Raw genomic sequence first — 15,791 nt, 5'->3', positions numbered from 1 at the left:
ATAAAACAATATCCCAAAGTAATTAATTTACTCAAACAGTACACTGACTGAACTGCTGTGAAGAGAGAACTGAAGATGAACACCGAGCAGAGCAAGATAACAGCAAAAGATTGACTCGTTCATGAGTAAACGGTTGCAGTGACATTGCACCCCAAATCATCAAAGACTGTGGAAACTTAACACTGGACTTCAGGCAGCTTGGGCTATGAGCTTCTCCACCCTTCCGGACCCAACTGTCAGATCAGCAGTCTTCCCCAGGATTGTGTAGCCTAGTGAACCAAACTGAGAGACCATTTTGAAGGCTCAAAAAACTGCTGGTGTTTTGAGTTGATTAGCTGATTGGCATGTCACCCTGTTCTTTTAATTTGTTGAGATGTGGGTTTTTGTTAAATGTAAGCCAAAATCATCAAAATTAAAAGAACCAAAGGCTTAAAATACTTCAGTCTGTGTGCATTGAATTGATTTAATACACAAGTTTCACAATTTGAGTTGAATTACTGAAATAAATGAACTTTTCCATGACATTCTAATTTATTGAGATGCACCTGTATGTATAGATAGCTAGATAGATAGCTAGATAGCTAGATTGTTGTTTTTTGTCAGCAGAGGCTGTCTGACTATACATTAACTTTATTTTTGCTCTCCTGTTATAGGATTCTTAGAGCAACATAATGCATGGATGTGTATAATAGGCTCAGCACAGAAAGCTTGAGCAAGATTGAGCTAGATGTTATCTACACTAGAACTTATTGCCTAGCGATTTCATGTGAACCCTCCCTCGCAGCCTCTACTGGAGTTCTAGAGCAGAAGGCTGCCCCCCAATGGTGCAGATTTTCACTGCCACACACACACACACACACACACACACACACACACACACACACAGTACTGAACACACTGGAACACACAGCTGTACATTGCTCAGCATCTGATTCTAATACCCTTCCAGGGTTTAAGTATAATCTGAAAATGTAGTCTTTGATGTCGCTTTATTCCCCATCTTCCCATTAATATCTTTTTTCATATCTCCGCGGCGATACTACTGCAATAACGTGTCTCTTTTGAGAGTGCCTTTAGTTGGCCAGGAGGGTCTGTGTGCTGCATTATGTCAGCCTTGAAGCACAAATCCAAAGAATATCAGAGAAGGGAAGGAGTCAAGAGCACAGAGGTTTGTAGTTCCCTGCACCTCTCCTTGCTAATCGCTGCCAAAAGAGCTGTGACAAACAAACAACTCTTTCAGCTCACATTCACAAATCTTTGTTTACTCTTTCTTCTATTAAGAAAGCTCTCTTCACGGACATGCTGCCTCACTCTTGTGCTGACATTCTAAAATACACAGGTTTAACTTAATCAGAAATATTTGTGTCTTTTTCATCAGCGTAATATCATTTGGAGTTTTGCATTTGGTAATTGTGAGACTATGCAAGGCTCTAAAGTACAGTATATGTTCTCAGGACAAAGAATACTTACGATAAGATCATCTTAGTCTTACATGGTCTCCTATATTGATCTATTTCCTTTTTAAATTGAAAATTCTAAATTTGAAATTAAATTTTTTTTTTTTTATTAAAGTTTATTATTATTAAGTTACTTTAGAAAATAGCCAGTAGACTTCAACGAACATTTACAACTTGCTAGTCAGTGGTGAATGTTATTAGGGGGAGGGGCATTCTGAGAGAGAGCATTTGATTGGCCAAACATAAGTGTAGTGCTGGATGAATCATCAGTATTTGTGCTTTTCACTAGAAGGAAAAGAGATTTAGGATTACACTAGCTTTGTAAACTCAAAGCTAACACATACAGACTAAATGCCACAAAACTCTCATTTTAATTTTATGGGGTCTTGATATACAACGCAATTATTCAAGTTGATAGTGAGTAATGAGTATTATTGTAGTCATAAGTATTATTAAATCAAGGGTTTATGCGGTTCCTATAGAAGTACCTCTTCCCTCACTTAAAGTCCTCATTAGAACTTCAACCACAATGTTTGTTATGCAAGGTATGAAGCACTATAGTTACACTGCTTTGCTAATGGCCTTATATTTTACTTCTCTGGAGACATGTCTGCTAAACATAGCTGAAGTCATAATCTTACAGTGAGCACTTAGCAGTTTCTACGGCAGGAATGACTGGATTTGGTGTTTGAAATACTCTACAATTTTGCCGGGGTGGGCTCATAAACAGTGTTTGGATTGCCACGAGAAACAAAATGCCATATCCTCTTGAAGTACACAGTAGTCTGGTTGTTCCATAAAGCCCACACAGTGAACAAGTGCTGATCTCATTCAATATTTTTTTACAAGCAAACAATATAAAAAACTGTGACAGATTTCAAAAGCTGAGATTTATCTAAAATATCCATTGTAATGAGCAGACACAGTATATACTGTACATGCACACAATTACACAAGCACACTAAATACCTGTAAAATCATAGTATATTTGCTTTCTTTCCCAGAGTTCTTTGCATGGTTGCAGGGAGTAGCTGTGCCTTTACTTGACCTGCTCTTCAATCTCCTGACAGTCAATCAAACTCTTTTGTCACATGGAGTTGTCTTGAATGCATGTGTGCATGAACAGCTTTTTCCCCATGCATTTTATGTTTGCGTTACCCTTTATGCAGCAAATATGCTTTAATATGCTTTGCTAAGTCTTTAGCATGCATGTGTAATTGTGTGCACGTATAAATGCATGTGCGCGTGTTTGCTCACTATAGGCTCTAGGCAGCAGCCGGCGCAGTCAAAGGCGGTCTAATATTAGCACCTCACTGATAGCTAGCTGTATCTGGACGAAAGAGGGTGATAAATGAGGATAGCAGTGGTGGGGCCATCGAGCCGAGGGGGAAGTTTAAAAGGGATAGCATCTCCGTTTTACAGCCGAAAAGCCTACATGCATGTCCCATCTGCATCATAAAGGATATAATGCTCAATCTACATGTGACACCTAGAGATTAGCCAGAGACTACGAGATCATGAAGTAAGTGAAGGATAGAGAGGAAGAGGGCAGTATGATGTTGGTTTGCTTTCCCTCTGCTCCGGTCATTTATTTGATCCCATGCAATGTTGTCCGTCGCAAGCCTCCCTACCTGCTCGGCTTGTCCCTCCCCCATCGGCTCGGGCTCTTCTCCCCCCTCGCTCTGCCCAAGCCTGGGGGAGCCAGTGGAGATTAAATGTAGCCTCTATGAGCCAAACACATCATGTAGCTGTGTTTCTAGGGCCTCTCTCTCTCTCTGTCTTTCTCCCTCACTTTCATTCTCTTTTTAAAGGATAGTGTTTATGATGCTGGGCATGTGATAGAGAATGTCAGTGAATTCCAGAATGTCAGTGTCACTGGAAATACCAAATGTAGGAATATTTGACAAGTAAAAATGACCAAAAAAAATAAAAATCAAAGAGCGTGAAAATCTATGCCTTTTTTCGACACAATTTCTCTTTCTCCACCAACATCCTCCCCCCTTTGGGTTGATACTGAGGAGATGTGGGCCTCTGGCTTTAAATGATCACAGCTGTGCGAGCAAATTAATGGATGATATTTCTCTGTTTTCCCGCCTTTCTACAACTTTTTTCAACATGGATTTATAAAGACGCAAAGCGGGACCAGGGGTGTCATGCTTCTATGTTTCCCCCCTCCTCTTTCCAATTTTGCATATATCTCAGTCTGCTCAACTCAGAGAGAGAGGAAGAGTGTGTATTTGTGTGTCCTGAGAGAGAGAGAGAGCGAGAGCGAGAGAGATGGCGAGGGAGGGAGAAAATGAAATGTAAGACAGATACGGAGAGTGAAAGAGAAGAAGGGGGTGTGGAGAGAGCAAGCTAGCGAGTGTAGAGAGCCTGTAACACGGTGCATTGATGCATTAGCTGTGTCTCAGACGTGCTCTTTCGGCAGGACATAGCCCAGGGTTTTTGGCTGCGGCAGGCTGCCTGTTTTCCAACATCCATTCGAGCCAGACCTGGAATAGGGATATACATGTGAGCGGAGTTGCCGTGTCTGAGCAGCGCTGGACGAGTGAGGTGAAGTGAATGAGTGAGAGTCCTGTGCAGTGTGTGTCTGTGTGTGTGTGTGTGTGTGTGTGTGTGTTCACCCCCTCCTCTCCTGAGATCCAGCAGACTGGCATGATTTGCTGGTGGTGTGGCCCTGGCTGCTGCTCGGACTGTCTCTCATCCTCAGTGCCATCACACCACCCTTCGGCTTTTTCTCATCGGCACGCTCTCCATCTCTGCGGCTTTTGTCGGCAAGCTGTAATAAGGACATAAGGACCTTTGCTTTAATATTACCATCCATTCATCTCTTCTCCTGCCCACCTCTCCTCTCTTTCATTCTTCCTCTTTCGTTTCATGCGAACAGCCCTCCAGTCAGCATGACTGTTTGACGATCCCTTTTTCTAGCCTATCAGATCTGCATGATTTTGTCAGCAGGGGCTAGCAACAAAAGTTGAAATCTGAGATTTCTCTGTCTTTCTTTCTCTTACCCACTTTCTTTGTTGAGCAGGCTGCGAGAGAACTGTGATCGGCTTCATACTCATCCTCATCCTCACACCAGGGTGAGTTTAAAACCATTTTCTGCTTCTCCCCACCCACAGCTGTAACATCTGTTAGTGTGTTCATTACCTTTGTCTGAAGCTGCTTGTATTGGGCTTGCCAGTTAGCCATAAGCAAAATTGTCTTGTATTATCTTGTATTAACGTATCATGATTTAGGTAGTGTTACAGTTCAGTGGTTTACGTTGGGGAAACTAGTAGTTCTGTAAGTCGCAGTGACTAGAAAGAGAGCTTTTTATGATTATCGTTGAATGCTTGTACAAACAGCTTGGCAAGACAAGAGCTGGTGAAGAGTTTACCTGGAGCTAGGGGCAAGTGCTGTAATGTTCGATGTTAGAGACTGAGTTAGGGTGTTGGGGAAAGAGAATGAGAGAGAGAGCTTGCGGAGTGAGGGAGAGATGGGTCAATGTTGTGTCTAGCTGAAGGTTGCACTTGTTGTGTCACAGACAGACAGACAAACAAGTGTCGGGGGGATTGGGGATGCACAAAAGCTGTGAGTAGATGGGCCTCTTATAGCCATACACGTTTGATTTTTTTGTTTTTGTGGGACAAATCAGTGTGCTCGAATCTTGTCACAGGTTGGCAGTCAGTCTGCAAATGTGCCTCTCACAATCCCTGAGACCCTAACTTGTGACGTTTTCCTGTTATGTGCACGGGTTAGGTTCTTGGGAGCTGAGAGGGGCACTCTCTCATCAGCCTGTCGGTGTTGGAAACGACAGACATTTTAGTCAACAGTGAAGCACAACTGTGAGAGGAGAGAGGAAGCAGCTAGCCATGTGTATAAAGGGACAGTGTGCATTGGAGGATGGGGGGGGGGGCATTGAAGAAATGCCGGCATACAGGTCATGTGATGCACTAGTGGGTAGGATCAGCTGAGAATTAATTGTTAGAGGGATAAGGTTAGAAAGAGGAAATGATTCCTTTGTATTTCTTGAGTTTAATTTCAAAAACTGCCAGACCAGGGCCTTGAACACATGTTAAAGGGAAAAAAAAAAAAATTGTCTTAGTTTAGTCACCCTTATGTTGTCTGTATGATTTTTGAGTGGAACACAAAAGAGGATATTTTGAGAAATGTCTCTCCACACAGTGGAAGTCAATGGTAACCAAGGCTGTACAAACATTCTTCAAAATATCTTCTTTTGTGTTCCACAATAAAACTTAATAAAGGCTTGGAATGATATGAGGGGGACTTATGTTTATGTGTGAACTATCCAACCAATATCTTACATTTATCCGGATTTAATTCCACATTTTTATTCATTTGAGAGCAGCACAAAGTACTATGGAGAGCGTCATGCTAAAGGCTCAGTACACTTGTGTTTGACCTCAGAGAGCCCTCAACTGCTCACTTTGTAGATGTGAACGTCATCTTTTTAATGTGTGCTGAGTCATATGTGAGTTTGTGTGTGTGTTCCCCTCGTGTCCCTCATGCTATGTGATATGGCTGTAGCATGTAGCATGGCTACTGTGGTATGCAAGCGCTGACAAGGCCTTGCTTTTTTGGTTGTTGGCTAACCTAGATGTATATCCCTTAAGTCACTGGATCTTAAATATTTGCAACTGGAATACCACCAGAGATCCCTACTACCAATTAATTAAATTTGATGAGAAGCATTGTGTTATGAGCACAAATGTCGAGAGATGGGGTTGTCTAGAGTTCACCCATGCTCTTTCATGATTCGTTCCTCTTCCGTTGTGTGTTGGCGGAGCATTTGTCCAATCTTGTGGCACGTCTGACTGCTGTTTAAAATGACACTGCGGCAACATTACAACAAAGGAATGATGAAAACAAGGCCAAAGAGTATTTACTGCAGTCTCTACACAAACACCTTTAGAGTTTAAGACCTTTTTTGGCATTTAGAGAGACAATGAGAGGCTGCTTAATGAGATAATGGCTTGCCTATAGATCATGGATAATGCATTGCTGCATTTAAGGCATCAGCCACTGCATCGTACGTATAATGCATGGTGCCATCACACCCACATCCCTGTCTGTCTTTCTCTATCTACCCACCATTACACCCACAAGATCTCTCTCTACCTCTCTCTATCTATCTGTACCCACTGCCGCATTAAAAAAAAACTCTCATCACAAACCTTGTTGCTGCTATTGCAGACATCGAACACTTTGGAGTTTGAGGTGGGATATGTGATACTTTGTCTTGGTACATGTCCAGGTATCTATGCTCTTGCTCTCTAAGAGGATTTGTCAGGTACATTCTGCTTAGATTGCTTGCTGAATTTCCGATGGAAATCATCAAGCTTTCGTACACATTTCTGAGGCTTTCCAAATGAAAATGAAAGGCTTGCAGTAGCCGGTCACCTTTATAGCATAGCATGGCTTAATATTGCTTTACCCCTGTCTCTGCAGTACTTTGCTCTGGAGTCTAGGCTGCAGCTCTATTGTTCACTCCTGTCTTTCTGCGCTCACGTTGCACTCCACTGGCACTGGGACAGCCTCCCTGAGCCTGGCCCACTTTTAAGGTGGACCGGTAAATGTGAAGTAAGCCATACAGTCGAGTTTAAGGCGGACTGTGACAGGTTTACTGGCTTGGAACAAAGGCTGCCGCAGTGAGGAAGGTTGTGCAGGTGGAGTGTTAGATAGTGCCAGTGTGGGTGACGCCCATGGCTAAGCAACACCGGGCCGTCTCTTCCAGAACCATCCAGACAGGTCCATTTGATCTGCTGAGGCTTCATATCCATCGTCCCACCATAAGAGTGTCCGTAGATATCCTTCTGAAACGCTAAGGCCCCTCAGGTCTAAAATTAGTGCAAAGGCAGCCATTTTGATGGAAAGAGATTATTACTTATTATTGAACTGTGGAAGTTAAAAGTTGCGTATGTGAGTTCGGTTGTTACAGTGACTGTTGCTACTACAACCACCCAACAACGATTACTCTGATATGTTTTCATGAAAAAGTGTCTGGACTCATGATGGTGCCCACGTTTGTTTGATTGTTTATCACAGGGTTCTTTTTTTTTTTTTTTTTTATCATGGCAAAATGGTGTGGAAAGCTCACTGTCTGTCAGAAGCAACAATATTTTCCATGCCCACAGGTGGTGTTGCTCAGTATTTGGTGGACATATAAATGGAAGGAGAGACTGATCCAAATTCTATCCTGAGACCTAAAATAATGGTTCTACAGTGCTCAATAATGTAATAGAGGTCGTGGCTGAATGCCTGCCTACTGAGGCGTCACATGGAGAAGGTATGTACAGTACTTGTCCATGCTCTCCATTGTTCTATTGGACTCTCTGGAGTCAGTGGGCAGACTGAATGTACATGTATAGTCAGTAGTGATGTGCAGGTCATCTCATAGCCCACGGACTCTACGGTTGGAAAAAAAACCTGACCCGAGCATCACTAATATTCAGTAGTGAAGGATGCATTTCAACTATTTCTACTAAGCACGCAATAGATGATCATGTGTGTGTCTGTCATACTTTCATCCACATTCGACATTCCTGAATACTTTTACCCCTTGGGACAAGGGTAGGCCACAGCTAATGCACTGCTGCTAAAGAGCACAGCTGTGTGTGTGTAGAGAGAGAGCGTGTGTGATCATAGTAATAATATATCAGCTATTCTGAATAACTGACCAATATTTGACCATTTTGACATTATCTGCATTAGCTTTCTGATAACCAGAAGTGGTACATTTACAATTAGTCATTTAGCAGATGATTTTATCTGTGTCAGTTCCAAAATCAACCAGTAGCCCTATCAAAAACATTTTCTATTTCAGTTATTTCATTGAAAATTTGTTAAATACTGTGTACGGATTGTATGTCTTATTAAACATCCAGTTGTTTTATGCATATATCAGCATTATATTGACTACCCCTCCAGGTTTCAACATGGATCCATATGGTTTGACCACTAGTGTACCTGTATGATGGAGAATGGCTGCATCTACACAGGTCCATGGTAGTGGCACAGGCTCAGCTGCTTACTTCCTTCATGATGACCATCGAGTGAGCTTGCTATTTGCATGGCCATCTGCACAGACAGGCAGGCAGACTGGCTCCTCGGACCTCAGTACAGGTTAGAGCAGCTTAAGGATTACCAGCACAGGCATAGGAAGATTAATCAGCTCACAGGCCTAACCTAATTAAGCCAGCGGGGAAATGTCACCAGTGTATATCAACAAGCCTTTCTCTTTCTCTCAGCCCTGCCCAGCTCAGGAATGCACGGATAGGCCAGCCCTCTCGTCCTCTGTCCCGGACTATCCGTGGAGCTCACCAAGCAGAACAGTATTCCTTTCACTGCACCCAGGTCAGTTGGTTCAAATGAAGACGGCCTGGAAATCCCCTTGGTTACAGTGGGAATATGCTGTTGGGTCGGACCTGTTCTGGCTCATCTTATCCGGCCTTACTGAACTCAGTAGCCGCGCTGGCTAATGGTGTGAGATTACCTGTGTTACATTCGTATTCATTAACTTTTAGCTAGTAACGGAGTAAAACTTTTGAATAACTGATTAAACTAAAAGGGATGTAGAAAAGATCTGAAAAATTACTGGGACACAGAATTTAGTTTAGGAGCCTGGTGAGCCATGAATATTAATTAGGTGATGTACTGTAACATTCCAGCCGTATTAGGATCACTGCTTTCCAATTGCACTTCTGCTCAGCTGACAAGGTCGTTTTATGTGTCTGGCTGCAACAAAACATAAAATGACAAGCTCTTAAATTGTAATTATTGCTCGAAAAGTGGGTGGGGACAAATCTTGAAATGTCTAGAAATGGAAGAACATTAAACTGTAGCAGCTGTACTTAAGGTTGCCAAAATTATGCAGTTGTTTTGTGATCTCATCTGAAACTTTCTGAGTAATGTTATTAGTGGAATGCCTTATCATATCTGTTTAGTGATTATCATTGACTTAATCAATAAAACACTACCATTGAAAAGTCTGGGGTCAGTCAGATTTTTTTAATGATTTTTTTTTTATTTAAAGAAGTTTCTTATTGCTCACCAAGACAAATTTATTTTAATGAAAATAAAGTGAAACAGTAATATTATGACATTTAAAATAAAAAAAAATTATTTCAATATATTTTAAAATGTAATTTATTCCTGTCATTACTCCAGTCTTTAGTGTCACATGATCCTTCAGAATCATTCTCATATGCTCACTTACTACTCAAGAAACATTTCTCATTATTGTTATTTTTTTATTTTTATTTTTTTTGCACTCAATCAGAATTTCTAAGCATGATAATCAGTCTTCGCCTATATGTACTGTACGTAAGTCTCTCAGTAATCACACATGGTGACTGATTAATTTGTCATTAATAAACATTGTCTCTTTTGGCTGTGGCCCTGTTCCCTCGGGAGCCAGGAATTGTGTCGCTGTGGTGACTGTTGTCAGTGCGATTTGCATGACAGTGGTTGACATTTTTTTTCTCAGCGATTTGCCAGGGGCAGCTAGTGGCCAGGTCTCAGAGTGCCGAGAAAAGCATGGTGGCAGCTCCGTCTCTCACTCTGTCATCAACAACAGCACTGCATGTGTGTGTGTGTGTGTGCTGCCATCAAATAAGCCACAAAGGAACATTCAAATCATGTTTCTCACACTTCCACAAGCACCTTGAGGAAATAATGGCCCCAGTGCTGTTAAGAGCAATGCTCATTGGTAACGGGTATTACCGATTGCCAGAGCTGTATCCTAAAGCCTCCCCAATTATATGGCACATGACATACAAAGCCTTCGTTCCCACTGGAAGTCTACGCATATTATAAATGTGTTCAACTGTCAAACTTATTAATTCTTTCCTGCAGTGCGATCGTGCCCACGTATTGTGATGTCTGGCACAGCATGAGACGCTTTCCGTTATTTTGTTGTTTCAGGACACAGTTCAGTCTCTCATATCTCAATCTCATTTGATGTTGAATTAGTTTGGCATCAGCTTCACATGACCTTATAGGATTGGAGCTGCCGTGCTGCTACGGCCAGAATATTGATAACAGATGTTCAAATGGCTTATCAGATCATTGCTTGCATGCCAAAGTGATCTCTCATTATTATTTGAGTTATTGTTATAATAAGCTGTTGTCTTTGTTTGTGTATTTGTATTTGTGTATTATTTCAGAGTTTATTAAAGATTAGCATGGGGGATTTTTGATTTATTGATGCTATATTGAAGCCGCATTGTTTAATAAAAGTATGTTTTTATATTTTTAAAATGCATTTTGTCAAAAATATATGGAGGAGGATTTTATTTTATATTGTATTAGATTTACATATATAGAATTTTTCTATAGATGTTTGTGAAATTAAAACATAAAACAACATTTCATTTATATAGTAGCTTCATAAAGTAGCTTTTTTTTTTTTTTTTTTGCTTGATTCATTTATTGTCAAGAGCCTTTTTGAATTTGCCTGAGCATGTTCAATTTTATTTAAATGTAGTTACTTTTTTAATTAAAAAGCGAAAAAGACATGCGCATTTTCAGCAACAGGACTGAGAGGGTGCTGTTGAAATGAACAGCAGCACAGTGAGAGATGGTGGGTGCTGATGGTGGGGGAAGACTGTCACTGTCTGTGTTTGTGACTGTTGACTAACCTGAACAGAGAGACAGAGGGCAGGCTGGGTGTGAGCCATCGGCCTCAGACTGTCCTTCCTGTCCTCTACTTAGAAAACATGTCAGACATGCATCCAGAGATCCCTGCTCTGGATGGACAGCACGTCTTCTCCTTTCCTCAACCTCCAGGACAACATAATACACAGTGCTGGCTTGTCCTGACATTAAGAAAAACCAATGCAACCAAAAATACAGAGAGATAAAATAAAGGTCTTTAGAGGTTTGAACCTTAGACCACCTTTTCAAACACAAATTGAACATTTTAAATCAGCTTTATAGAAAACCAGGGTTAGTTGTCATGCTTTTCACCTTAATGAATATTTTCTGTTTAGGCACATACAAAGAGTATTTGAAAACACTTTTGAAAATCCCTTCTTATTTTGCCCAGGAAAGCTCCAGCTCTTTGACATTAAGAAGGAAATGTTGTCACACTATACATATAGGCGTATAGGTTGCCATTAAACATCTTATTATTCGATTTTCAGTCTAATGTAACAAAACAAAAATAAACAAAAATGTGAAGGTTAAAATATAAAAATATCATAACATTTTTATGGGCAATAAATATTGACAGATTAATAAATTGTGTAAGTGCATAACACTTTAAAAACATGCCTAATTTTTTTAAATTTCAATTTAAATCTGAAGCTATTTTACAGCTAACACTTAGTTTTCACTTGTTGATCCAAAAATATTACAATATGGTTATTGTACGAATTAAAATGTAGATTTTTAATTAGCATGGCAAAAATTAAGAAACTAGTTTTTGGTTAAAAAAATATTTTGGAAACCAAAATGAAACAAAATCTCTGCTAGGATTAAAATGGGTAATTGTATTTTTAACTCCAGCTCTTAGTCGATTGGTAGACTGTACAACTCTGGTAGACTGCTATCCCCTTTTTGAATGGCTATATTCACAGTACTAATTGTTCTGAAGCATTTTTACGTTTTTTTAAAGACATGAATCTGAAGTTTGCTGTCAGTGGTGGAGGTGTGTGTATGTGTTTGAGTGCAGTTGCAGGTCGCAGAGAAGATGTGTGTGAGGGGAATGGTGAGATGGCTCAGGGACTAAGCCTGCTCTTAGTCTGCCATCTCAGTCAGGAAAGCCTCTGTAGATTATCCTGGAGCTGACAGCAACCAAAATAGAATGAGCCTGGTTCTCTCTTTTTTTGTGTGTATGTGTGCACGCGCTGCCCTTTTTCTTAGTCTCTGTCTGTCAGTCTCTTTTTCTCCCACTCAGTTTCACTCCTGCTGTCACGTTTTATTCGCACTCCCTCCGAATCCTGTCCTCGCATGGCTTTTGGCCTACTTATTGAATTATCAAGCGTCAGTGTTTCTGGGTAAGTGAACGTGTGAATGCCGTTGTGTTTGCATGTGAACGAGTGAACACACCCCATTGATTTGTGAAGAAATCAGCTCCAAACCCTAAACCCACGATTGGCGCGGCGTTCCTTCCAGGGCTCAGCACAAATGTTTGTCTGCCTAATGGTTTTAAAAGCATCCAGCAACTGTCTTTATGTAATTGTCACCTCCATGATGTACCTTGTTTAGAATTGATCTCGAATAGCAAGCAATCCCAAGGCCACGTGTGTGTGAAAGCTGTTATTTTTCCAGGCCACCATGAGCGATAGCTCCCTGCGTTTGTCAGTTTAAGACCCGGAGTGATAATAAGCCCTTTGTCTGTAATTTACAGTCCTTTTGTTTTGAATATAATGTGCTTTTTTAAAAATTGTTATGCATTGAAACCTTGTACGTTTTCAGATAATATGTGAATCTAACAGCCTTCATGTCAGACACGGACTTCAGGTCACAGAGTTTAGGCTCCGCAAGTTCAAGAAAACACTTCAACAATGCCGTAGCAAATGGCTGTTACATTATCAGACCCCAAGGAGGCTTTTCTGGGTAAACCTGCTGACCCCACGCAGGCACAACTGAATGTCTGACTGAATAAAAACCCCCGTAGGGCCTGGATGTGAGAGCCCGAGTCTCGCTCTCTCTCACCTTCCTAAAACACTTCCAGTTGCTGGCTCTCCTCTCTCTGCTGCGGCTCTGACATCGGTGTCAAATATCCTGACTTTGTCTTGATTGTATTAAATCTGCAAAACACAAATTAAAATCAATGTAAAAGAAATAATCGATGACATACTTTGGCTTTCTGCAGCTCCTTTGTTTTCTCGGCTCACCAGGATGAGTGAAGGCAGGTTAACGGGGACAGTGGGCCGAAAGCCACGGGGGAAGGGCTTTTTTCACGCAGGCTATAGCAAAACTATCCATTTCAAATTTCCTGCTTCATAATCATCATCTCCTTTGAGGGTATTTAAAGAAGCTTTGTAATACAGAACATGCCTGGACCCGAGAACATGTGTCAAGACAAATATTTTAGATGGTTAGAAGCATTATTCAACAAAAGTTGCAACCATTTCAAAGTTTACGATTTGAATAAAGTAACTCATTTCATTAATGATTAACTAAATGAAGCATTTGTACAATCATTTATTTGAATATATTCAGAAATTCTGAATTTACATTAGAAAGTTGTATAAATTAACAGCAATTCCAAATGAAAACTGCCAGTTCACAATAGTTATCAATAGCTTATTTTCTAAATGTAATCATGCCGATGGACCACATCCACAGAGGCTTTCAAATGCATTCAGACGTTTAAAAACTGATGAATGTCTTTCTGTTTTGCAAAACATTTCACAAAAAGTTTGTTAGGTTGCTTGGACACTTTCATCCCTCCACGTTCAGTATACCTAAGCAATTATGATTTTGAAGACAGCATATTTATTTAAGCGATAATGAGGGTAATGGGCTGTTTTGCGTTTGTGCTGACTCGAGTTTTCAGTCTTTGTTTTAGTTTAATGTGTTCTGTTTGCTTGTGGTCAATTCCAGGGCACTTATGTTTTCTTTCAGCAGGGGTAATAAACCAATAATGCTGTCGGCCACATTGATTTAGTTTTAATATCCTCCGCTTCTCATTTTTATTTACTAATCATTATTGATGTTGCTTTGATCTTCAGCAACGGGTTTGTTTTGTGAATCTACAGCACTCTGTACCTATTTCTAATTATTAATCGCTTTTATTAGCCACTTTAATAGCAAGGATATTTTCAGTGTGTTGCTATAGAAACTATACAAAAGTTATCTATATAACAGTTATCTGGGTTGATTTTCAGGTTGGGTTTTTTTAAGCATATTTGTGAGTGGAAGAATATACTTTGAGGAAACCGGTGGTCAACTATTTTTAAAAGTCTCAGATCTCTATAAACAAAGCTTGTATGTCTGTAAAAGTTCCTCCAGTACAACTTTAACAGTTTTTCTCCCTTTTCTCTCCTGCAGTACATAACAAATCATCAAAGCCGGGATTACAATTTCGTGAAGGAGCAGCTTTGACTTCTGGAAGACTTAAGCGTATTAGCTTTAAAACCAAGATGGGAGTTTCAAGTGATGTATGGCAGACTTCAAAGATGTTTTAATCTGTCAGTAGGCATGCACTTGCAGAGGCAATTTATATTAGGACACAGTGTTTCTTCTGCCTGCAATCAGTGGCTTCTTTGGCTAGACCCAGCCTGATGTTGATGTTAACCTTTTATTAAACAGCTGCACTTGTTTCCTCTGGTTTCATTTAGAGTCGTCTTTAGAGGCATGAAATTTACTGATTATGACTCCCGAAATAGTTGGACAGTTAGGTCACACTTAAAAATTTACATTTTAGTTGCATTATATCAGTATATCAAACCAAAAATAGGAAAAAAAAAATGATATGATCAGTAAGTCATGGCAGCTTATGTTTTTACATTAAATCATCAACTTTTTGTATGTTATATGAATTTATTATTTTTATCTTTTAAGTCGGTTTAATGTCATTTATGTTGAAATGACAACCAAGTTGATTATTAAAAAAAAATTAAGGCAGCAACTAAACGTTTTTACAGTGAATATTGGTGTAAGTGTAAATGTGTAAATATCCACACCTACTGTATAAAATGAGTTGGTATTAACTGAAATAATATGCAATTACCTAAATAGCAGAATTTATTTCTGGAGCTCTAGCATCATTGGTTTACAAATGCGACTTGGTCTCGCAAATGATTTCTGAGGACAGTTTTTTTTTAAGGTTCATTTCATGCAGAAAATGTGAACATTCCTGCAAATACACAATATGTCTGGTAAATGTGTAAGTTTGTTAAATTGACAAGAAAATTGGTAATTTCAGGATTTACTCATCCGGGCTCAAAAAACATCCAGAACAGAGTAAAATCACCTCGATATCATCATCATGATGTGGAAGATTAATTTATCCCAGAATAACCTGGATAAAAGGATTTAAAGCCAAAACTTAGAAGAGACTATGTTTAATTCAAGTGTGCTAATTGTAGTACTGTTTTTATTGCTACTTAAAACTACTGTTCAAGGGTGATAAAGCTTTTTGCACTTGTTTTTTTTTTAATACAAACTATATATCAGTCTAAGTATTTGAACATTCATTTCATAATTTAGTGTCACATACTTTTTTTTTACTCTTTTTAAATCCTACGATACTCTGTTTATTCACATATAAATTATCAATTCCAGTATATTAACTTTTATACCACATAATTACAAATTAAGACTGTATTTCTTATTTTAATCCTGTGCTTTTTTTTTCTTCCTGTTTTCCTTTTTCTCGTC

At 39.7% G+C, this 15,791-nt stretch overlaps 1 long non-coding RNA gene across 2 annotated transcripts; it reads left to right on the top strand.

The window, feature by feature from the left end:
- Positions 1-3,606: 3,606 nt before the first annotated feature.
- LOC128028752 (uncharacterized) lies at positions 3,607-14,832 on the top strand. 2 transcript variants are annotated; one of them, XR_008187253.1, is made up of 5 exons: positions 3,607-4,010; positions 4,489-4,540; positions 8,388-8,582; positions 8,708-8,813; positions 14,460-14,832. It is a non-coding gene; the product is annotated as an uncharacterized LOC128028752 (long non-coding RNA). The 2 variants fall into 2 exon arrangements; XR_008187252.1 differs by lacking the exon at positions 14,460-14,832 and having other exon boundaries at positions 8,708-9,426.
- Positions 14,833-15,791: the final 959 nt, after the last annotated feature.

Source organism: Carassius gibelio, chromosome A15 (genome assembly GCF_023724105.1).
Source record: "Carassius gibelio isolate Cgi1373 ecotype wild population from Czech Republic chromosome A15, carGib1.2-hapl.c, whole genome shotgun sequence".
Lineage (NCBI taxonomy): Eukaryota > Metazoa > Chordata > Actinopteri > Cypriniformes > Cyprinidae > Carassius > Carassius gibelio.
Note: the sequence above shows the minus strand (reverse complement) of the source record. Positions and strands in the feature narration are given on the sequence as shown.